The following is a 25,353-nucleotide window of genomic DNA, read 5'->3' as shown; positions in this document are numbered from 1 at the left end:
CGTTGGCTCTGCAAGCTGCACAAATGCACCCTCATAGAGCCCCATTAGCTTTAGCAGGGCTCCGTACAACCACAGGGGTCAGCCTGTGTGGATCAGATTACAGGACTGGAGCCAAAGATTGTGAGCTCTTCGGGGCTTTTTCATCTGTCTGTAAAGAGCCATAGACACTATTGGGACCATAAAAATATTCAGTAGTGTAACAGTAATAATAACGGGTGATTATATGCACTTCCTTCAATTACTATGTATATTTACCAGACCCAACGATTTTAACATTTTCCCTGGTGATACATACTACAGGTGCGGCCAGGCAGGAAAGATGATCTTGTGATCAATGCACTGGCCTAGGATTCAAAAGACCTGAGTTCAAGTCCTAGCTTTGCTACAGGTTCCTTGTGTGACTGTGGGCAAGTCCCTTAGTCTCTCTGTCCCTCAATTCCCCATCAGCAAAATGGGGATAACAGTGCTTCCCTGCTTGGCTGCAGCATTGTGAGGATAAATATATTAAAAATTGTGGGGTACTCAGATACTGTGGTGGTGGGAGCCATAAAACATCTAGCTAGACAACCAGCTCTGAGCTAACAGGACCTTTTATGTTAATGAGCATTCAGATAGGCCCATCTCTCTCATTCTGGGATGTTACCTAATTGGAGTTTGTCTGGGCAGCTTAGCTATAGGTTTAGATGCTTTAACAGCTCCAGTTTGAAAATGCAAAATTAAAATCGTAACCACTTTAGAGGTTAGTCAGGAAAGTTTTGCCCCCCAGAGCACACACAAAAAGGCAAATCAGCTGGCCTGCTCTGCACAGAGCGGAATAATTGTCATTAGTGCATCTCTGCGTCAGCTCATTCCAGAACCCGGTAATAAGTGGCCAGGACGGTGCTGGGAAGAATCTGGAAAGTAAATCTGCTGTGTTTCCCCACGGCCATTACATTCATCAGCTGCAAAGATTTTTCTTTCTTGCTTTTCTTTTTTAAAAACATCAGAAACATGTGCACCCTTAGAAACACTTGAATCAATCCATTAAAGCCTAGCAAAGGAACACGGAGGAGATGTCTCAGGGCAAAGTAGGTCAAACATAAAATCACTGCAAAGGAGATTGTCAAGATCTGGGAAAGGAGCCAACACAGAGCATCTGGATGTTTGGGGGGTGAAATAACAAAGAAAGAAAATCCAGGTTACTTTGCACTTCCGTTTTCAATAACCTCTTTGCTCACCGGTCTGCGGTGCACCTAGAGTACGTTTACCAATTTCCAGCAACAATGTGAAGAGCCAAAAGGCAGGTGGTATATGAAGGAGGGTTTTTAATGTTTGAGGTCACCTAGACAGTGCAAGGTAAGCACTTTAAAAGTCTTCAGCATGACAATTAGAGGCTTCTGCAGGAGCCCCAGACACCAGTGGAGAATTCAAGCAACACATGAAAGTTGAGAAAATTTCTCTCCAGTATCAGCACTGCCACACGCTGCCTGATTCGCCACTCACTTACCCTGGTGTAAATCAGGAGCAACTCTACTGAAGTAAATGAACCAGATTCTGGTCCCTATTTCACCCTGCTCCAGTGCTGTACAGGGACTCTAAATGGCCTCTGGAGGAATTTACCCACTGAAATGGCCCAGGATAGCATGGGGAAGTAATGATGGCAAAAAGCAATTTTTATTTCCCATGGTGGTGCCTGCACTGAGAACAGCTCAGCTATACCCAAAGATTGAACCCAAAGTTCTCAAGAACCTTTAAACTGGTTTTGTGTCTTGGTGCCACCAAACCTCAAGTTCAGTACAAGCGAAAACAATGCCAGTGTTCACAAAGAAAATCAAACTGACTTGCTTATTTTCCCTCATCCATGCCATGTGGTCTATCAGTTTAAGTGATCTTTCCATGTCTGTTATCTCATTTGAGTCACCAATTGTGGGAGAACAACTGATCAATTTAAATGCAATTTAAATGTTGGACAAGGTTTTAATGATTGGTAGGCTAATTTACTATACCTGGAAACTCAAATCGCCCATGTTCTTTAAGAAAAGATTACTTTTGATTTCAAGAATAATTAATTATGAATTAACTTTTACACTCATTCCTTGTAACATATATATATATATATATATATACACACACACACACACCCCCTAATCCTGGACATCAGCACAGAGTCCTCAAGCTCCATTGTCAGCACTGAACTACCAACTGGATGGCCATTATATGGCTGCCTCACATGGCTGATTTACATTTCATTCCTAGCTGAAGGATTTTTTCCCTCACCTTACTGACCACAGGGAAAAGAGGGGAGCACAGCTACCACGGATCCCACAAGTCTAGCTTGGCAGCTTTGGATGAGTGAAGGAAGTTGACATGTCCGTAATGAATTCCCTCTTGAAGCAGAAAATGTCCTAGATCAGCATTTACTATGAACCCAAAGAAATCTACATAGGGGAAGCAGTTAAAACTGAGTACCAAGCAATCCCAGTCCTTTCAGCAAGTACCCACCACAAAACTGTCTGCCTCTGCAGGCCTTGCTTTCTCTGTCTGGAGGGAATCCATGTCGTCAGTGTGGCCAGGCAGAGACAGGTCATGCCTGGAAAAATGATGTCCACTCACGGTAGGTGGGATTTTTTTACTATTCTCTGTCCTACAGAATGAATACAAAGTGAGCTGGAGCCTGCTCCTTACTGCACATCAATGACAGGACTCACCTAAATTCCAATCCGTTGTACCAGTGCAAACCCACTAGAGGTGTGAGGCCTGCATGGATGTTATCGAGGACATAACCTGAGGACAATGGGATTGCTCACATGTCACTGATGTCCCAGTTTGAGCTACAGAATTTCTGTTTCTGGTGATGATGCATGAAGAGCAAAGAACACAGCTTGACTTTACAGAGCTGGCAGTCTCTTGTCAATTGAGCACATCTGGCATGAGCAGCCTTGAGAGGCAATAAACACAGTTCTACTCTTAGAGAGTCACTTTCAGAGCACAACTACATTGGAAGAACCAGTTAGCTCCTTCGCATACCTTAGGCTTGAGCTCAAACTCTGCATTTGTTACTGGTTCCAGCAGACTGTCGGACAATGGAGGGCCAGATGGATAGCAGGGGTGGCCTAGTCTTGATTTTTGTGGTTAGGTCAGAGTTGTTTTTCAGTCAAGCTTCTTTGCGATATCACAAGTCTGGTCATCAAAGGTACTACCAGGCTGGCTGGGGTCTCAGGCCCAGTTTGCCTCGCAGGTATTTGCTTCTTTGCTTGGTGTCTCAGCCTGCCTTATCAAGTGTTCCTGGCTCTCTGAGTCTTCATGAACTCTCATGAAAAAGCCCTTCTCCCTCTCTCTTGCTCTGTGGGTATCTTATACATTTGCTTGTCTCTGGAGAGCTTCTTCTTGGGAAAGTTTAGGATACTCTTTTTTTTCTTTGAATTGTTATAGCTATTTCCAGGCTCCCTTTGGCACCACAGAAAAGTGTCTCAGGCCAGATTTTCAGAAAGCTGTGCGTGCAGCTGCATGTACAGCCATGGTGATTTCACATGCACATGATTAGTCAGACATGTGGCCAGGCAGACATGCAGTCTCTGTTGGTCCACGTGCAGATCAATGGCACAGTGACCCATCCAGTTTGCCTCATTCTGTATAAAGTACAGTGATTGTCATCTCAGTTTATGGCCAAGTTTAAGTTAAGGCTTAAATTGGGAAGGGAACAGTTATGTGCAGTTTATGCATTCTAGTGCTACTCACTTTGCCTTTTGAATGATGCCAAGGCCATAGCATTGGTGATATTCATCCTCTCCTCATGCTTTCCTGACATATTTCTCTGCTTTACATTTGAACCTTTCCACACAGCTCAGATTCTTCAACTGTTGCTTTTTTGTTGTTGTTGTTGTTCTTTTTTTTAAAAAAAAAATCTTTGAAATAATTATAAATAAGAATTCTTTCAAAGGATGATAGGCAGACAAGCAGTACTTCACGTACAAGATTCTCTCTATAAAAAATATCAATTCTCACTAAAGAAAGTCCACAAAGGAAAACATCACAAAGAGAAGTTAAAGAAGGACAAGATTTTTTTTAAGCTAACATTTGTCAACAGAAGCATGATTCAAGATTTCTTGGCATGTAACAAAATACCCAATAAGAAAAAGACAAAGCATAATAAGAAACTTTTGATATTTAGGAAGCAATGATGTTTAGTAAGATCAGCATCTGAATCTAGTTCGTCTTTAAAAAAAAGGGTTATTTTTATTATTAATTACTATTATCGTTGTTAAGATGAGACAACAGAAGGACACAGCAGTATTATATTCAAAGAAGCTATACAACTTTTCATTTTTTATTTCTCTAAAGTTGGGCAGGAGAAAACACTGAGCCCTGAAAAACCCAGAGAGGTGAACTTGGAAGATGAGGTTAACACTTTGCTACAAGAATGATGGGCTCTTTGAGAAATACCAGAGAAATTTGAAATTTTCAGTTTTACAAAACTACAAGTTGCCTCACTCATTCATTCTGGAATACCTGATGTTACAAAATTGACGTACAGATGGGGGCCTTTTTTTAATCCAAATGTGATTCATTGCATACTTCCACTCTATTCAGTTGCAATCAAGGAGGACAGACAAATCTTCCACAGCAGTAGATCCAGGGATGCCCAAAATCTGAGTGTTTGTTGATTTAATAAAGTTTTCCAGAAGTTGTAATTTATGGGGCACTAACACTTGGGGGGATTCTTCTCTTTACTCCTGCAGTAGAGAGGCTGTAAAAGCCCCACGGTGGCTGGGAGAAAATTATCCTAGTGTAGTCACTGTGAAAGACAGCCAGTGGCTGCCCTACACAGGCCCCCTCACAGAAGAGAAACTCAGCTATGATCATAGGCTACAGCCATTTTGCACATAAACATCCTCCATCTTACCACCTGCCTCACTATTCCTTTTATGAATGTATAGGTCATTGTTTAATTTGACCCAGATGAGTCCAATTTAGTTTAAGGTTCTTCTTTTAGGAAAAAAGGTATATCCAATGAGACATTATAAACCTACTGTTCCCAGGTTGCTAGCCAACCTACTTCTAAAACAGCTGAGGAGAGTGGGGGAGAACAAAACAAGCCTATTGCTTGCCACCTTGTTTAACGTCTCAATGAGGTCTTGTGGTAGGACAGATATCTAAGACTACTCCCTCTTTTCCTTTCTGCCTTCTCTTGGGTGATAGGCTGAAGGAAAGAGGGCAATGAAACAAGTCCCCCTTAAAGGCAAGAAATCTTTCGGCGATAATAAAAAACAGTATAGTCCTTATTATTCTCCAGGGTGGTACCTCACCGCAAAAGGTAAGTGGAGGCCAAACAAAAGACAAAAAAATAATATCAAAAGTATCTATGTTTCAGTAGATATGACAGGTCTTCACATCAGGTGGGCAGAGTTTTGGGTTAGCAGCCCCTAGCTGGCCCTGACAGCAGCAGGGAAGTATATGGGGCTTTTAAACCTCCCCCCACCTCACATGAACAGGTCTGCTGGTAGTAGCCCCCACAGCTGGCTCCTTAGCGGTATCATTTCCCAGTGCCCGGGGCCCTGAGGGAAAATAGCAGCAATAGTGGCCAAGTGCTGAAAACACAGCCCAAACCAGGGGAGCTCTTGGACAGCTCACCCCACCGACACCACTTCTTGGAGACTGGATGGATCTGCTGCTGTTGCCATAGTCCAAGAGCAAAGCAGCTGCCTGTGACTGTAGAGACCTAATGAGGGTGGGGCAGGGCGGGGGCAGGGAAGAGAGGTTATCCCACATCTGCCTGCTGTGGGGTTCTCAAATCTTTCTCAAGCATTTGGTACTGGACACTGTCTGAGACAGGTTTCAGAGTAGCAGCCGTGTTAGTCTGTATCCGCAAAAAGAAAAGGAGTGACTTGTGGCACCTTAGAGACTACCAATTTATTTGAGCATAAGTTTTCGTGAGCTACAGCTCACTTCATCGGATGAATTCAGTGGAAAATACAGTGGGGAGATTTATATACACAGAGAACATGAAACAATGGTGTTACCATACAAACTGTAACGAGAGTGCTCAGGTGAGGAGAGCTATTACCAGCAGGAGAGTGGGGGGGAAAAGACCTTTTGTAGTGATAATCAAGGTGGGCCATTTCCAGCAGTTGACAAGAACGGCCATCATGTACCAGCAATGCCCCTCTGCCATGTACATTGGCCAAACTGGACAGTCTCTACGTAAAAGAATAAATAGACACAAGTCAGACATCAAGAATTATAACATTCAAAAACCAGTCAGAGAACACTTCAATCTCTTTGGTCACTCGATTACAGAACTAAAAGTGGCAATTCTTCAACAAAAAAACTTCATAAACAGACTCCAACGAGAGACTGCTGCATTGGAATTAATTTGCAAACTGGATACAATTAACTTAGGCTTGAATAAAGACTGGGAGTGGATGGGTCATTACACAAAGTAAAACTATTTCCCCATGTTTATCCGCCCTCCCCACCCCCCACCCCCCCGCTGTTCCTCAGATGTTCTTGTCAACTGCTGGAAATGGCCCACCTTGATTATCACTACAAAAGGTTTCTCCCCCCGCTCTCCTGCTGGTAATAGCTCACCTTGCCTGATCACTCTCATTACAGTGTGTATGGTAACACCCACTGCTTCATGTTCTCTCTGTATATAAATCTCCCCCCTGTATTTTCCACTGAATGCATCCAATGAAGTGAGCTGTAGTTCACGAAAGCTTATGCTCAAATAAATTTGTTAGTCTCTCAGGTGCCACAAGTCCTCCTTTTCTTTTTGTCTGAGACAGGTAACAGGGCTAAATGAACCACAGGTCTGATACAGTCAAGCTGCTTAAAATCTAAGCATCCTTCCTACGCCTATAACAGACTCTTAGGTTGCTGGTAAGTGGTGCCTAAGTTAATTAACCTGGTTGGTAATTCAACTAGAGCAAAGTGGACTCTCATAAAAAGTCACTATTGAAGTGTCAAATATTATTATTATTATTGTTTCATCCTAATGGCTTTCTACATATTATTTATGTTTATCTCTATTCCGTGTGCGTCTCTTTGTAATACTCTTCTAAATGTATTAGGAGTAGTGGGATGTTGATGCTGAAGAGAGGAAGCAATTACCCAGTCCTACTACCCACGCATAAGTTACTAATTATAGTCTAGGTCGGAGCAGAAGGAAGGAGCCAGTTACATTATGAATTTATTTTTATTAATGAGGAAGTGGATAGACATCGGGGTTCCAATTATACCAAGCTGCATTTTGAATGGGTTTGCTTATAGCCTAGCCTTGTTGCAGCTAATCACTGCAGCAGCCCTGTGGAGTAGAACTGTATCCCCTACATGGCCCTGTTCTGAACTGGCTGAGAACTGGTTGGCTTGAAGTGCAATGGATTTACGTAGTCCTAAAGGGGATGTGTGTATTTCTTAAAGACATATACAGTGATTCCAGGATTTGTCCTTAAGAGATACATATCCAGTGCAGGAACAGGACACAAAGCCATTTGGCGGTGTGGTGGCAGGAGCTAAGACCTCATGTAAATGAGGCCTTCACTCTCCCAGGAGCCCTCCATGAGTTTCAGGGGTCGCTACAGTCCTAGGACATCAATAACCCTGACACATAGGAGAGATGGGATCAAGGATGTGAAAGCCTTTTTTTTTCAATTACTCTTTGAAAAAAGAGGAAAGATGTGCGCGTGTGTGTGGAGGGGGGAGAGGGATCATCCTTGTGGGGGGGTGGCAGGAGCTGTACATTTACCCTCTGTCACCCTCATAGTGGTGTGGTGTGGTGCAGTTCTTCAGCCCTGACTGTTCCCTTCCTAGCTGAGAGGCCACTAGCACCTTCAGAGCTGTCAGCAAGGAAAACTCACTTTTTGCTGTGCAATAGTCTATTTAAGGTACCCCATGACTACATGACAGTCAGTCAGGGGAACCCATCCCCATTGCCAAAGCCTTTGAGAGGATCTGTATGTGCAGGTCCCTCCATGACATCAGGGCCAAGTGTCTGGGAGGAGTAGAGCAATGTCATGGACTCAGCCCTTGGGAAGTGTTGAGCAGCCATATACAGACTATGAGAAGTGCCTACAATATTTGGGATCTGTGGAAAGCTGTGTGGCTGAAGAGTCCCTCTTCAGAGGCTGGTAGGGTCAGGATTTGTCCATAATTTTTAAACAGAAAGACAAGCGTCAGCTTGGATTGTGGAAGGCAGTGCTCCTCATCTGATTCAATAAAAAATAAATGAATAGGCAATTCCACCGTGTGTCCTTTAATATCTAAGTATTTCTAAATAAGTGGAGCCTTTGACTATGATTGAGTCGCCCACTAGCGCTCCTCAAAGCTGAAATTGAGAAACAGTGGCCTGCGAACTTTGTGGCTATTAAGGTACATGCTTTTAAAAGGTTTCCTAGCCTATGCACATTTAGACAGCAGGATCAAAGGACTGATTTATTTAAAGTAGAAGCCCCTTTATTGGAATGACTGTATTAATGCCCCCAGTTCCCCAGCTCAATGCAATCTAGATTGTATTGAGAAGTCCCATTTTGTAGAGGGGAGATTAGTGTTTCCAAGTTTAAAAAAAATGTTCGTGGGGGATGTGATAGAAAGAAGGTTGAGAACCTCTGCTGTAGCCAAACACAGGTGTAACTGCATAAAATTTAATGTCCTGAGGTGAGACTAGATGATCTAGTGGTCCCTTCTGGCCATAAATTCTATGAATTTACGAAGCACTGCAGCTATATGTTGTATGTAGCACTGTACACATTAAGCAGCAGCTACTTTGTGACCAGGGCCCTTAATAAAATACCAGATTTAAAGGGTTTGGAAGAAAGAGCAGAGCTCATTTTAAAAAACCAGCCAGGAGCGTCTAGCATTCATATTATTCTTTTCTGAGCGGAAAGAGAAAAAATGCACAGAATTTCTGGCTTTCAGTAGATAGTCTTTCTTAGCTGATCAGATAACAAAGGTTCTGAGGCATACTTACTTCCAATTGCAAAGGTAAAATGCAGACTTCTGTTTTTACATGCGGCACATACTATTCTGTGAAGACTAGATCCAGCCATTCAATCTTATTAAAAGTGCTCCAGTCTATGAATAGCTGCTATTATTGAGTTAGAAATGAGCTGCTGCTACTGCTGCTAACTAATCTATTAATTCTTCTTGGGTTAGACTGATGTAACTTGGATGAGGGCTATCTTTGAAAGAGGATATATCCGAGTAGGCTTGCCACATTCTGGTTTAATTGGCTTAAACCCCAGGCGCCAAGCATTCGGAGCACTGAAGTGACACTCCTGCACAAAAGGGTTCTCTCTGTCTGTTTTATGTTGGCTTCTTTGGTATCTGCCATGAATTCACTCTCACTGTAGATCACACAAGTGTACCTGCTATAAGACACTGAGCTTTGATGGGGGCTGTGTCTGCATTCTAAAGGCAGGTTTTACATGGCATGTCAACGAGGTAGACTGCATCGCAGATCCAGGGTTAGGTAACAACGTGAATATGGTTCTAGGTAGATACAAACTAGATACAAACTCTGAGGAGGAGAGACTCCTCCCTGCCTGGTGATCTGTAAGAAACCACCTGTAAACTCACAGAATCAGAGGGAGGCAAACAGGAAAGTCACAGAGGGGTCAGGCTCTTAAAGAGATAGACGCTCCAAAAAGTACATGCAGATCGACTATCACTATGTTATAGATTGAATAGATATCTGCAGGTGTTTTAAGGTAGCACTCCTTATCAGGCACAATATTTAATTTAAATATTAAACATTTAATATTAATATGGAATCTGCGCCCAACAGAAGTAAAAACACTGCAGACAGCATAGAAATAGATTGCTTCTTTTTAAAGATTGGAAACAGCATATCATTCACTGCTTGCCTATTTCACTCTCACTGGCCAGAGAGAAAAGGGTGTACCAAGTGAATTTTCCAAATGTAGTGTCTATACAGAACTCTGAAGATGTAAGTGCTAAAAGTGATAAGTTGTTATTACTACCATTCTTATCATTTATTTGTTTTCATATAGGCAGACACTACAGTAGTTATTAGCAACTTTCTGAATGGTAAGGTCTAATGGTTATTGGTCTAATCGGCTGACACTACAAATTAAATATTCATTGAAAGCTGTCTGCTACCAGAAAGCATTCAAACATTGGAACTCTGTCAGGAGTACCTGTAATGTTTGACACTAGGCAAAGTTTTTATCTTGCTTACATGGGTATGCTGTAGGCAACAGCTCTTTTCCTAAGAATTGATTCAATTAGAGAGACTCAGGCATAGAGAAAACCTTACTGGTGACATGCTCAGCTTCTAAAAAAACTAGACCACAAGTCAGAATACAGCATTTCTTCCAGAATGTAACTACCTATACATTCAGTTACACAGAACTTGTAAAACTCTCCTTAACACCATCTGGTGACTCTCAATAATGTTATAATATCCATTTCATAAGAACAAAGAGGTACTTCTAATTCCCACAATTGCTATTCCTCCGATGTTCCTGTAGAAGACACTGAGATAAGGATCCTGTTCTGTTTAAATTGCTAGCTATTACTTTCTATGGTTCAGTAAGAACTACTCAACATTAGCTGAGATTATTGACTCCAGCCCAGTGTTTGGCTCCGTGCTACGTTACTCAAGAGAAAATAGAGCCTTGTTTCACGCCTAGATTCCATAAATTTTCTGGATACAGATGGTTTTCTGGGAATATAAATTGCTACCCCTGAGCCTTTAAATACACGGTGCAAGTAAAGCTGTTGCAGAATTGGAAACATGAAAATGTTGCTCTATTATTTCTAGTCCTTCTGTTTTGGGGAAGAGAGAAAGTCCCTGCTGCTGACCTACTCAGACCTTCCAAATCCCCGTAGAAGGTGGATCTTCAAACCAAGCAAAATCTATACTAGGACTCTAGTCCTACAAAACATGCTTCACTTTAAGCCTGTGAGTAATCTCATTACTTCAACGATATTACTCATGTGCTTAATTAAGGTACATACATAACTGTTGGCAGGATCAGGTCCTAAGATTGCTGAAAAGGATGGAGCAACTTACCCATTATCACTGCTGCCTTTGCCTGATGGACTAAGAGCACATGATGTACAAGAGCTGATGAACACACCAGCATTAGGATAAAGACAACTGAGGTCAGAGAGGCTACTTTCCTGTGGACGGCCTGAAGAGATGAGGATAGAAAACTGGATGACAATTCATAGCCAAGGAATTGGTCTCATTTTAAAACTTTGCTTCTCAAACATTTTCTTTGTGCTATCTATGAGGCTACAATAGCTATAGTGATGGGGGAACCTGGAAAGGGGTTGGAGTTCAGATTCAGTCTGGGTAATCAGGCAGAATGAAGACTTCGCTTTCAACTCATATTCAGATTGCGAACTCTTTGGAGCAGGGACCATCTCTTTTTATGTGATTGTACAAGGCCTCGCACAATCTGATCCCTTATTGGGCCCTTAGGTGCTATGACAAGAAATAAAAACCACAATAATATGGATGCTTGTTCAAATTACCGTGCTTACAAAACAGGGCTGAAAGCATCACAAGAACAGGTTTGCACATGGAACTTCTGGCTGGTAGTATCATGACTAAGGCTAAGATTCTGTCATGGTTATTTTTAGTAAAAGTCATGGACAGGTCACGGGCAATAAACAAAAATTAATGGAACCTGTGACCTGTCTGTGACTTTTGGTGCTGCGGCACCATGGTTTCCCCTACCACTGTGGTGGCTGGTTTCCCCTCTGCTGCCGGAGGGGCCCTCTTGACCCACAGCAGATGGGAGCTGCAGGATGACCATATTTCCCAAAGAAAAAACGGGACGCCTCCCTGCCGCTCACCCGAGGCGTCCCCCTCCCCCCATGCGAGGCTGTCGCCCGTCACTGGCCCCCTCAGGAGTCTGTCATCGGTCCCTGGAACCTTGCAGAGGGCCCCCTGTCGCCTGTCACTGGAAGCCTGCCAGGGCCCCGCTGGCTGCCAGCTCCAGGATCCCACAGCCCCAGGGGCTGAAGTGGAGAATGTCACTGAGGTATCTGGAAGTCAGGGAATCTGTGTCTGCCATGACCTCACGTAGCCTTAATCATGAGAAAGTCTGGTCTCACAGTATCATGAGTGGAAGGATGGTCCAGTGGTTTGGGCAATTGGAAGGCCTGGTTTCAATGCCCCGCTCCAAGAATATCAGAGATGGAACCACATAAATAAAATGGAGGGAACCAAGAGTGAAAATACACAAGATGTGCAACTGCCCTGAGGGAGATATTAACAAGAAATGTTGGGGAATATGTTCACGCATGCACCCAGCTGTTGACTATTTCTACTCCCCTGTGGTTTAAAAGAGAGAGAAAACTATCTGAGGCACAAAAACAGACAGCTTGTCATAAACATAGCTAAGGGTAAGCCTAGAATTACCCATAGCTAAGCTAAGGGTAGCCTAGAATTCCTCCTTACCTGTAAGGGGTTAAGAAGCTCAGATAACCAGGTTACCACCTGACCACCAGGACTAATGGGGAAAGAAGATACTTTCAAATCTTGGGGGAAAAGGTTTTTTTGTGTGCTCTTTGTGTGTGTGGGTGTTCTCTCTTGGGGCTGAGAGGGGCCAGACAGAAATCCATCTTCTCCAACCCATCCTAATCCAAGTCTCCAATATTGCAACCAGTATAGGTAAGCCAGGCAAGGCAGATTAGTTTATCTTTTGTTTTGCTTCTGAATTTTCCCTGTGCTAAGAGGGAGGTTTATTCCTGTTTTCTGTAACTTAAATTTTCCCTTTGCTAGAGGAAAGCTTATCCTTGTTTTGTTGTAACTTTGAAACTAAGGCTAGAGTGGGTTCCTCTGTGCTCTTTGAATTTTCTGCTACTCTGTAAGGTTAACTACCAACTTAAGTTTACAGAGGTGATTCTTTTACTTTTTTCTCTTTAAATAAAATCCTTCTTTTAAAGAACCTGACTGATTTTTCCATTGTTCTAAGACCCAGGGGTTTGGGTCTGTAGTCCCTTTGTAACCAATTGGTGAGGATATATGCTCAGACCTTCCCCAGGAAAGGGGGTGTAGGCTTGGGGGAATAGGACTCCAAGTGGTCCTTTCCCTGATTGTTTGTTAAATCACTTGGTGATGGCAGTGATCCCAAGGCAAGAAAGGAATCTGTGCCTTAGGGAAGTTTTAACTTAAACTGGTAAGAATAAGCTTAGGGGTCTTTCACGCGGATCCCCACATCTGTACCCCAGAGTTCAGAGTGGGGAAGGAACCCTGACACAGTTCTACCACCAATTTCCACTCTTGATCACTTTAGATAAGCTATTACCAACAGGAGAGTGGGGTGGGGAGCGGGGGAGAAAACCTGGATTTGTGCTGGAAATGGCCCACCTTGATTATCATACACATTGTAAGGAGAGTGATCACTTTAGATAAGCTATTACCAGCAGGAGAGTGAGGTGGGGGGAGAGAAAACCTTTTGTAGTGATAAACACCCATTTTTTCATGGTCTGTGTGTATAAAAACATCTTCTGTATTTTCCACAGTATGCATCTGATGAAGTGAGCTGTAGCTCACGAAAGCTTATGCTCAAATAAATTGGTTAGTCTCTAAGGTGCCACAAGTACTCCTTTTCCTTTTGCAAATACAGACTAACACAGCTGTTACTCTGAAACCTGAAAGTACATAGTTCTCCAACACTTCCACACCAAGAGTGGGTTTATTGAATAAAAAAAAAAAAAAAAAGCTAGGGAAACAGAAAAGTCAGAATGATTAATGAGTGCCATTCCAAAATACTGCACAGTATACAGAGATGGATGTTAAAACGACCTGTGATATGTATGGTATTAGCTAGTTATCAGCCACTTCCATAGATGGAGCTTTCTGAAAATTCTGACTTTTTTCATTCTTAGAAAGCTTGCTGATCTTCAGAGGCTGGAGCCTTACCCGGTGTAAATCAGCATAGCTCCACTGGTTTCAATAAAGCTAAACTGCTTTATATCAGCTGAGGATCTGGCTCCATGAGCTTTCTGAGTTTGTTCAAGAATTTGACCAGCTTATTTCATGAATCTGCTGCTACAGGCCTGTTGATTCTTAGAGATGATCCTGAAACAAAACATCAGATCGCAAATGAGCCCAAATGATTGTGAAAATTTGGATCCACCTCCAAACTTTGTGGCTTAATTGTAGTTTACGGCTACCCCTACAGCTCAGCAGCACTGGAGCTGACAAAGAGCCTTGATACAGTGATATCAGAGGTCAGAAAGAGACACATGAAAGAGGTGCCCACACAACAGAGCAGATAGGAAAATATATAGAAAGAGCCTAAGAGAGTAAAAGTAAAAAACCGATGCATGTTGAAAAAAAGCATTTCCAATACATTTGGTGCTCACGGTCATTGAAGAGGTCAGGAGAGCCTCAGAAGGATAAGATTTTAGTGACAGGAATGATAGGCATTTTGAGAAATGTAAATTAATTCTTCTCTCACTGTTCCTGGGGGATAATGAGGGCAGAGGCCAGAGACAGAAACACACTTTTGAGGGGGAGTTAAAGAAATAATGAAGGAACACAGGGTCATGCCAGAACAGGTGAAAAAGGAATTCCACTTAGTGTAGAGCGTTAAAGCATGAGAACAAGATAACAATTCCATCCCAGAATACCAGTCATGTGATATGAAACGAGGGGAGAACTTGTAGCAGAGAAGGACAATGAAATGCTCCATGGAAACTAGGGACAAAGCACAGTTCTGCAATAAATGCGTGTTATCCCCATATTTGACAATGATCCTGGAAATTCTACAGACCATGGGATTGATTCACCATGGTGTTCCTTCTGTTTTATGCTAGGGTCATTCAATGGACCAGGCAGTGATGAAATAAGGCCCCTTGACCACTGTTCCCTCTAAGCTGTGTGCGTAGGTGGCTCACACGGCGAAACACCGCGTGCACAGAAATTTGCACAGAAGATATTTTTTGCGCAAACGGCCTGTCAAAAATTAGAGGGAACATTGCCCTTGACCTCAGAAGTTTGGAGGCTACAATCTAATAAGACTGGATGGAAGCCAACCAGAGAAATGCAGTTAGATTCAAAATAAGCTGCATGGATTTACAAAAGAAAATCATGCCTAACACATGAAGAGGGCAATTTGAAGAGCTGACCGGTGGTTGCTGTGGGTGTAATTTACCTGACCTTCAATATGGCATGAATGAATACATTATATTTGCATTTATATAGTTACTTTTCATCCACACGCTTAGCAAAGCACTTCGCAAACACTGCACGAACCACACAAAAGCTGCATCCATGACAGGTGAACAAATAGATTGTTAGGGATAAGCTGTTTGAATAGAATACTAGTTTGGAGACAAGAGACTGGTGTTTCTAAAGGCAGCAGCATGGTCTAGTGAATAGGGCAAAGAACTGTATATTAACATAGCATTCAAAAGCCTCAATTAGAGCTGGTCAAAAAATGTTAGTTGGAGACCTTTTTCATTGACAAATAGACTGTTTTCAGCTAGATTTTTTTTAAGGAAGAAAAATTGTTGGACAACTTTCAGGCTCAGGCTGGAGCACAAGCACTTGGATCCACCCCCAAGCCGGAAAGTCTACACTGCTATTTTAGAACGCTGTACCCCCAAGCCCTGTGAGTCCGAATCACCTGCCACAGGTGAAAGGGGTGTTTAATTGCCATGTAGACGTACCCTAAGAGGCTATTTTCAGTTCTCTGGCTACTGTGATTTTCCGAATATGTTGTTTACTACAAAAAGGTACACTGCAAAAATCTTTCCTTTCAAGTTAATTTAAAGGATGCTTACTAATTATGTGAGGGGAGACATCATAAAAATTGCATTAGGGCTAGGGTGACCATATTTCCTTGTGCTGAATATGGGGCACCTGGTAAAATTATTCATATTCAAACAAGTTCAACAGCAATCAATCAGAATTATGCAGTACAAACATTCAAATTAACATCAAGTTTATTGAGCCCCCAGTAAAAAGAAATACCGTGTAGTTGGATTCTTTTTATTTACCTTATCTTTAAGGCTTTAGGGTTTACACAGGGAGGGGGGTGTGTCACCCCTCCCCACATGGGGAGAGGTCACACACACTCTTGTACACCTCTCTAACATGGGTGTGGGGGGGAGCAGACCGACCAACCTGCCCCTCCCTGCCCCGCGCTCTCCACCCTGCATGCCTGGCTGGGCCCCCAGGGATGGACCCAACTCTCCTGGTACCTGGCACTGTGTCTTCCTGAGGCAACACGTGGGGTGGGGACACGCAGGGTCACATGTCCCGTTCCCCACCCCCAGATTCTTTCCAGGATTCACACCAGAACGTGGCCAGCAGCAGCCTTTTGACACTGTGCAGGAGGGAAGGGACAGGAGCTGCTTCCAGCCGCAGGGGAGGAGGTGGGGGGAAGGGATGACCTGGCCTATGTCTTTGCAGAGCTCATCTCTTCTCCTCTCCTTTCCCCTCTCCTCCCCCCGCCCCCCTGTAGCTGGAAGCAGCTTGCCTCTTCTTCCCCATGAAAGGCAACTAACACCTCCAGGCTGCTGCTGGCCACCGACATAACCCAGCCGCCGCCTGTCCCCCAGCTACAGCACGGGTAGGAAGGAGTTAAGCCCTAAGGCTGTATTGTGCACCAGGGCCCAGGGAACCTGACTGCAGGGGCTTCAGCGAACTGGGACAGAGACATGGCTTAGCAGGGGAGGGGCAGGCCCTTGATCCCTAGGGGCAGGACCCGGGGGCGGGGGTGAAGAGGGTGCTAAGCCCCTGCCCAAGGGGCTGCTGTGGAGCCTGCAGGTTTGGGGCATGAACAGGATGGAAATAGCTTCCCCCCCCCAAATTTTAGAGCTTAGATGAGGGGCAGAGAGGCTTCCCCATGCCAGCACTGTGTGGGACTTTGGCACATGCAGGGTTTGGCGCCTCCTGGCCAGTGCCCCAGGCCAGAGGCTCTTGGGCTTTCCTGGGGCACCGGTCCAGCCAGAGGTAGTGGGGGAAGGAAGGAGCCTGCTGGCCGTTGGTGAGCTGAACGCGCCGAGCAGGATCTGGTTCTCCGCACCGCACTGAGAGTGGGGCACGTGCCACCGGGGGAGATATGGAAGAGCAGTGGGGGTGAAGGGGCAAAACAGGGGGAGGTCAGAGAGGGAGCGTGTAAAGGGCCAATGGGTGGGCAGCAGAGGCGATTCATAAGCAGCCATTGCCTGGCACCTGCCTGCACTTACCAACCACTGCGGCTCAGTGCGCAGGCAATGCCCCCTGGAAACGGGACGGGGGGCAGGGCCCTGCTGGCCGAGAGCCAGCATACAGCGGGGGCTGCGCTGACAGACCAGCACGGGGAGTGGCCAGCCTCACACGCTGCATCTTGGCCCTGCCACTTGCCTTGCACACCCACCCCACCATTGGCCACTGGACCCCCCTCCCCCAACTCCTGGTGGGCAGGAGGCTGGCGAGCAGGGATCCGGCCAGCAGGAGGACCCACCAGTACTGGTGCGTGGGGGAGGGGAGAGACAAAAAATACGGGACAATTTGCCCGTTTTTAAGAAAAAGTTAGGATACTTGCCAGAGGGCTTAAATACGGGACTGTCCCTTTAAAAATGGGACGTCTGGTCACCCTAATGCACCACATTTGCTGAAAGAATAGACAACTATGTAACTGAAAGAGACTGTTAAACTTTTCAGAAGGGCCCTCAAAACAAATGTAGGCTGAAATGTGCGGCTTCTATTGAAGAAGTTGGTGATATTGAGCTGCCCATTAAATGAATATTTATCAGTCACTTACATGATTTTCCAAAGACATTGGTGAGAGTTTTGTGTTTGTTCGATTTCATCTTTCCCCTGGGTTCTTCATAACTTGTGTCCATTAGTTTAGATTTAAGTCAGTGCTGGATATAAAGACTCTCAGAAGCTTTGCTACTGGGAATAATAATTTTTAAAAAATCAACTTCAGACTGGCGTCTTCTTCAAACAGCGTCTGTATTATTTCCAAACAGATTTACTACATGAAATGGCTGTGAGACATGCTACTACGGGCCCGATTCTGATCTCATAGTGGTGTAAATCCATTGCAGACAGTGGCGTTACATCATAGGAAGTGAGACCAGACCCAGACCCTAATGTGCTCCAGTGCACCTTCTCTAGCAGTTCTCTTCTTCAGGCAATTTGACCACGAGAAATAATACCATCACTTGAAGACATGTAGGTCTAGCTTCTGCTCTCAATTAGCTGGTTTTCATTAGAGGACACCAAGGCATCCTAGCTGATGGCAAGCTAGAGAATTGGTCTACAGTTAGTCCACATCAATCTTAAATATATATCTCCTGCAAGACTTATCTCATCTTATCCAATTTTAGAAACAACTTAATAAAGCACATTTATCACCTCTTCTCAATATAGGAGGTAGGCCAGCTCTGTCTTTATTTGGCTCTTAAATACAGCTTAACCTTGATACTCTCCCCCTAAATAGCCATGTCTCCATCAATCTTCTTATAAAGGGCATGCCACTTTCTCCTTTTTCATTTCTTGAGGATAGCTCTCTGGCCTGGTATTCATGTCTGTATCTCAAAATGGTAGTCTTTAGGAGTTTAGATTGTAACTAACCTGATACTATTCATACTTAATAATGGCTGCAAAAGGGATCCTCTTCCTTCCATGTGTCTGCATTATGCATAGTGATTCAATGAATGGGTTACCAGATTTATGTAATGGCATTTACTCACCAGCAGGCCAAAGAATATTGTTGCTCCTTTGGCTCGAGCAGTTAGCTAGCTATTCAAGGCCTTGCAGGTTGTTTCCATTAGGAGGAGAATACGATGATATGATTCAGGCATATTCTTTGGTACAATCTTGTTTAATTATGAAAATTGCATAATAAAGCCTGTTTTCCCTGATTGCAGTAGAAATAAACAACAGCAGACAATATCCTTGGTCAGAAATCCCAGAACTGCCACTCTAGCAAGGTCCGTGCCCAAAGCAGCCCTGCCTCTCTGTTGCACACTCAACTTTTTCTCTGGCTGTCTCTGCCTCCAACGCACACAGCCTGTGAACCACTACACTAGCTCCTGCATTTGCCATGAGGGAAATCCCTCGCTCTGCACAGAAGAGCTCTGACCTGTCACGCAACCTAGTGCTGGTCCCTACATTGTTTCCCACTGACTTTACTACATGAAGGGACTCAGTTGGTCTTTCTTTGAGTCTGAAGTATGGTGCTTGGCACACAGACTTTTTCATAGAATCATAGAAGATTAGGGTTGGAAGAGACCGCGAGAGGTCATCTAGCTCAAAGCAGGACCAACCCCAACTAAATCATCCCAGCCAGTGCTTTGCCAAGCCGGGCCTTGAAAACCTCTAAGGATGGAGATTCCACCACCTCCCTAGGTAACCCATTCCAGTGCTTCACCATCCTCCTAGTGAAATAGTTTTTCATAATATCCAACCTAGACCTCCCCTGCTGCAACTTGAGACCATTGCTCCTTGTTCTGTCATCTGCCACCACTGAGAACAGCCTAGCTCCATCCTCTTTGGGAACCCCCCCTTCATGTAGTTGAAGGCCGCTATCAAATCCCCCCCTCACTCTTCTCTTCTGCAGACTAAATAACTCCAGTTCCCTCAGCCTCTCCTCATAAGTCATGTGCCCCGCTCCCCTAATCATTTTCGTTACCCTCCGCTGGATTCTCTCCAATTTGTCCACATCCTTTCTGTAGTGGGGGACCCAAAACTGGATAGAATACGCCAGATGTGGCCTCACCCATGCTGAATAAAGGGGAATAAACACTTCCCTCGATCTGCTGGCAATGCTCCTACTAATGCAGCCCAATATGCCGTTAGCCTTCTTGGCAACAAGGGCACACTGTTGACTCACATCCAGCTTCTTGTCCACTGTAATCCCCAGGTCCTTTTCTGCAGAACTGCTGCTTAGCCAGTCAGTCCCCAGCCTGTAACCGTGCATGGGATTCTTCTGTCTTAAGTGCAGGACTCTGCACTTGTCCTTGTTGAACCTCATCAGATCTCTTTTGGCCCAATCCTCCAATTTGTCTAGGTCACTCTGGACCCCATCCCTACCCTCCAGCATATCTACCTCTCCCCCCACCTTAGTGTCATCTGTGAACTTGCTGAGGGTACAATCCATCCCATCATCCAGATCATTAATGAAGATGTTGAACAAAACCAGCCCCAGGACAGACACCTGGGGCACTCTGCTTGATACCGCTTCCAACTAGACATCGAGCCGAACTCCTGGGAATGCACTGAGTCCCTCAGGAGCAGCGGGGAAGTGGGGCTCTGGCACGTAGAGAGAAAATGCTGCATTCCCTAGGGAGAGCTGGGGAGAATTCTGCTTCCCAGAGATCTTCTGGGATGGTGCAGGTTCACATTGTCCATCTGCCCCTTTCATGCAGATGAAACAAACAAGATCTTCACATCAGCAAAGTGTTCTATGTAACTAGGATGCTTGGTCTGGGGGGGGGGGGGAATCGATTTAACTGGAAGACTCAGACCAATCAATTGTTCTGGTGTGAGGATCAAAATGACTATTAAAAATTCATCATGCTATATGCTTATATTCCATATAGACAAGGAACAATTTTCCTTATAATCACTGTTCTTATTTTTAACTGCAACAGGCTGACACTTCAAAGTAACAGCCTTTTAAAATATGTCATTTTGTTTTAGCTTCCCCTCACCTTCTTCATCAGAATTTTTAAAACCTACACTTGGGTTAAATCTTTCAGTCAGGAATTCAGATGATGAAGGCAGTTCAAAGACAGCTCTTGGAGATTTATATGGGCATGAACTCTTCCCCTGCCACACTTTTTTGTGTGGAATATTGGTATAAATTTTGGGGTGCAAAGCATGTTTGCATTAAGCACAGCAGTAGGCCCACTGAGTCAATAGATGGTACAGTATCGCCAGCCGTGAGTGTTCAAAAGCCATAATTCAGGCCACCCCATATCACGAGATTTTTTAAAAATAATCAATGTCTGAGGTCTTCTTATTTTTGAGCCTTAAGGGTTCTGATTGCTAGTTTTTCTGCACAACCAGGACTATTTTAAATGCAAACTGACTCTCATGAACTAACAGGGTTGCAGGAGCAAAAGCTTTAATAGAAAACACCTAACATTGCAAGACTTGCAATAAAACTGTGAGAGGCGGCAACAATCCTGGCCTCATGGTCACTCTGGCTGGTGCAATAATCCTCAGTAGACTATGTACTTTTGATGATGATTGATGTACCCATGGAATGCCTGGGTACATCAGCAATAACACCGTTCCATATGGACAGCACTACTAAGCCAGGCAGTAGTGTTCGTATGTATTCAGATCTGAGTCAGGCTACCTTTTTATTGCCCATATCTCTGGTTTACCTCCACTGTTATCAGTTGCTCTCTCTTGGGACTCTGGACTAGATTCCCATTCTCCATACATTTGCCACACTAGTATTGCCTGTCTACTTACTACATTGGTGCGATCAGCTGCTACCACCTCAGTCATGGCTAACAGAGCACATTCATGTCTACGTTGGTTGCTATGTTTCGAGGCAGTCTCCCATGTCTGCGTCTCCAAAGGCCACAAAGTAAGGTGCTTGTGTAGCTTTAGGGTAAATATTACCTCTTTCTTTCTCTGTCCCATTCACCCTCAAAATTCCCAGGTCTCTGCTCACATTACAGTTTTGTGTGGATTTGATGGCATAACCATGCACCCTATGCTTTTTCCCGTTAAAAGACATTTTGGAGTGTCTTGTTCACTTGCAGGTTTGTTTACTCCAAAGGGCTTGTCTTCTTTTAACCAAGCAACGAGGAACTTTCACTGGGCTGCCCACTTGTGATATTGGAAAGATGGAACAAGCACCAGGCCTCTTATCACAGGTGGGAAGTGGAGGTGAGAGTAGGGGAGGGAAAGGAATGCCCATTAGAAGACTGTGTGGCTCATACACAGGAGCAGGGAGCAAAGACAGACCTAATTTAACCAATTGAATGAAAGGATAGTAGACAAATCAAAGACTTGTCCCCTCCCTTTAAAGATGACTTGGCAGTGTCCCTTCCAGCAGAGATGAGAATGATATTGTCTTCTGCATTCCAGTGGGAGCTATAATTCATTCATGCATTGTTCTCATGACAAAGACGGAATGAGGGTGAGAAATGGCACAACATGAATCTAATCCTATGACGAACACAGTAGTAATAATGGATTGGGTTATAGAGGCAACTCGACGTCGTTACAATTCCCATGCAGCACTGTTCAGTGCTATACTCTCAGGATCTCCCTTGGAAGCTAGTTTTCAGTGAGAGAATGGAAGCTATCAAAGTGTTTTGCAGAGAATGTACAAGCTTCTGCTTCCTGATTATATGCCACACACACACACACACAAAACAAAACAAACTAAAAACAAAAGCCACCTATTTTAGTCAGTCAGATGCTACATAGCTACAGGGATCCTTAACCATCCTCATTCTTCCTCTCAAGTGGGTCAACGGCGTGTATTTGCAAAACGCTGTCATATTTTGTTTCTTTGGAAGAAAAAGAAAGACACCATTTATTACTAATTAAAGATCTAAAACACTGGCACTTCTGCTTGGTTAAGCAGCATGCTGGATAAACAGAAAAAGTAGAGCTTGGAGAAAATGCACAGAATTCACCACATATAATAGCATAAGTGGCACTCTGGGTCACAGAAATGATAAATGCACATTAGCATGATGCTGCTTGACAGAGAGGGCCAGATCCTCAACTGGTGAAAATGGGTATAGCTCCTCTGAAGTCAATAGAGCCACACTGATTTACACCAATGGGGCTATATTGGTTTACACCAGGTAAGGATCTGGCCCAAAAAGAATAACCCAGATTCTTCGGGTTCTGGCTTTTGAGTGCAACTACGCATGAATTCCTAACATCACTGTCTTCCCAATGTACCACTGTCCTGAAACATCTGTGCATCAACAAATCATAGGCACCCAAGTATTTTTCCACATAATTTACCATATCTCCCTGCAGAAAGATGGAAATAGGTAAGTCTTTAGTGAATCATGCTTCCTGATAACCAGAGCTACATAAACCACAAAGCTTATTTTCTACTAACTGCAAGAAATTATGTTACTGCGACACTGAAGTTTCTCAGCTGGGGTTCAACTGTGGCCTACTCCGTGTAGATGGGCAAAGCTGGAGGAGGGCACAAGTCTCCTCCCTCCACTGCCTTTTACCTGTGTGCATGGGCAGAAGACAGTCACAGTCCAAACTCTCACCTAAGGGTGAGCATCATGTGAGGAGCCACTGTTGACCACTCTAGGGGTGCCAGGAAGAGTCTGAGCTATAATCCTGCCCCCACTCCTAAAGCTGGAGATTGCTGCATAGCATTGTGCATACTGAGCTGTAGCATCTCCTCGTGTTCCCATGTGGCACAGGGCATATAAGACACAATCCAGCTCTTAAAAGCAAAGGACCCAGAAGACCCTCCCTAATTTAGATTGCCCGGGCCAGGCCTGGGACAAAGATTTGTGTATAACCTTGAATTCTAGCTAGAGGGGAAATGCCTTGCAGAAACACTGAAAGCCCTACTATTGATCTACAATGAAGCCTGACTCATTCACACTGGTTTGCACTCCAGCCCCGCAGCACCCACGGAGTCACTGCCTATGAATAAGTGTGTCCTAAATGCACCCAAAGGTGGCCAGACATGGGCTCAGACAAACTGTCTGAAGACATGAGACTTGAGAGCCTTCCTCTGAAAACACCCCATGACCAACCCACCTCGTCTTCACACCTTTGCTCCTGGGCCCTTTGCAGCAGGTAAAATCTATGTGATCCATTAGCATATAGGGTCTGTAAAGTGTAAGTGGCCCCTGGAAGAAGAAGGGCAGTAGATAGGGTTGCTACCTTTCTAATGGCTGGTAACTGGGCCCCCCCCCACCTGAGGCCCTGCCCCCGCCCTGCCTCTTCCCCCAAGCGCCCACCCCGGCTCCACCTCTTCAAGGCCCATCCCCTTCTTTGCCTCTTTCCCCAGGCCCCAATCCTTTCTCTGCCTCTTTCCCCCACAAAGCCCTGCCCCAGCACTCCACGAGTTGCCATGAGCCGCACGAACAGCCAGGCCCTGGAGGTGGCGGTGGCTGCTGCTGTGCTGCCTCCTTCCTTCCACTTCGGGTTGCCACAGGTAAAAAGACAGAGGCATCAGGGCTTGTCAAACGGCACCCAGACACGCAAGCTGAAACTGGGACTGTCCGGGTGAAAGCCAGATGGGTGGCCACTCCAGCAGTAAAGCTTGGTGTACACAGACCAACTCTGCCTCACCTCACTGCCTCAGTGGGGCTGGCTAGAGGAGGAATGGAGTTGGCAGGGGCTTCTCTAACTTATGCTGGGAGCCACACCCGGACCTAGGAGGTGCAAACGTTGGTTTAAACTACCCCTGGGCCTACATGCAGTCACACACCCCCCCAGGCTGCATCTTCTGTGCTGTACTTCTCCGAATGTGCCACAATGCAGCAGCACTCCTTTGTTCCTCAAGCCCAGCGGTTCCCAAACTTGTTCTGCCGCTTGTGTAGGGAAAGCCCCTGGGCCGGGCCGGGCCGGGCCGGTTTGTTTACCTGCTGCGTCTGCAGGTTCGGCCGATCGCAGATTCCAGCGGCCGCGGTTCGCTGCTCCAGGCCAATGGGGGCTGCAGGAAGCGGCGCAGGCCAACGGAACCACCGCTCTAGTTAATAACGTGCAAGAACAGCTTCCTGGCAGAGCACACATTAATCACTAGAATACCCAGAGCATGGGATAGGATAGCCCAATTATTCCCAAATACTTGGCAGGAAGGAGCAACAGAATATCAAAGAGTCATTCCAAGGTCACACAGTAGCAGTGGTATTTCTGTAAGTCCGCACTGTACGCTCAGCGAACATAATAGTTTATATTGCACCAAAGTATTTTCAAAATTAATAGTCACCAAAGAAGAAACACCCCAACATATTTGTTGTATGTGCAACAAATACATAGCCCTCTTACCTCACACTGGGATATTATTTGCCGCTGCAGACACTGGGAATGGAGATTCCTAGTTCTTTCCCCTTCCCGCCCCACCCCCTCCCCACCCGTATTTGCCTAGTCCCTGCTACATTTTACCTCACAGAAGTTGCATAGCTTTCTTATGGAAGTTGGCTATAAAGCATCAAATTTCCAGCCTCCCTCTAAATTACGTTGTATTTTTTCCATAGTCACTTCTTTCTTAGCTGCTCCAATCACTCATTGAGAGACAAGGTGGGTGAGGTAATCTCTTTTATTGGACCAACGTCTGTTGGTGAGGGAGAGAGAAGATTTTGAGCTTACACAGGGACCTGAAGAAGAGCTCTGTGTAAGCTTGAAAGCTTCTCTCTCTCACCAACAGACGTTGGTCCAATAAAAGAGATTACCTCACCCACCCTGTTTCTCTAATATCCTGGGCCCAACACAGC

The sequence above is a fragment of the Eretmochelys imbricata genome, chromosome 2 (genome assembly GCF_965152235.1).
Source record: "Eretmochelys imbricata isolate rEreImb1 chromosome 2, rEreImb1.hap1, whole genome shotgun sequence".
In the NCBI taxonomy this organism is placed as follows: domain Eukaryota; kingdom Metazoa; phylum Chordata; order Testudines; family Cheloniidae; genus Eretmochelys; species Eretmochelys imbricata.
The sequence above is the reverse complement of the archived record's forward strand: the minus strand, read 5'-3'. Positions refer to the sequence as shown.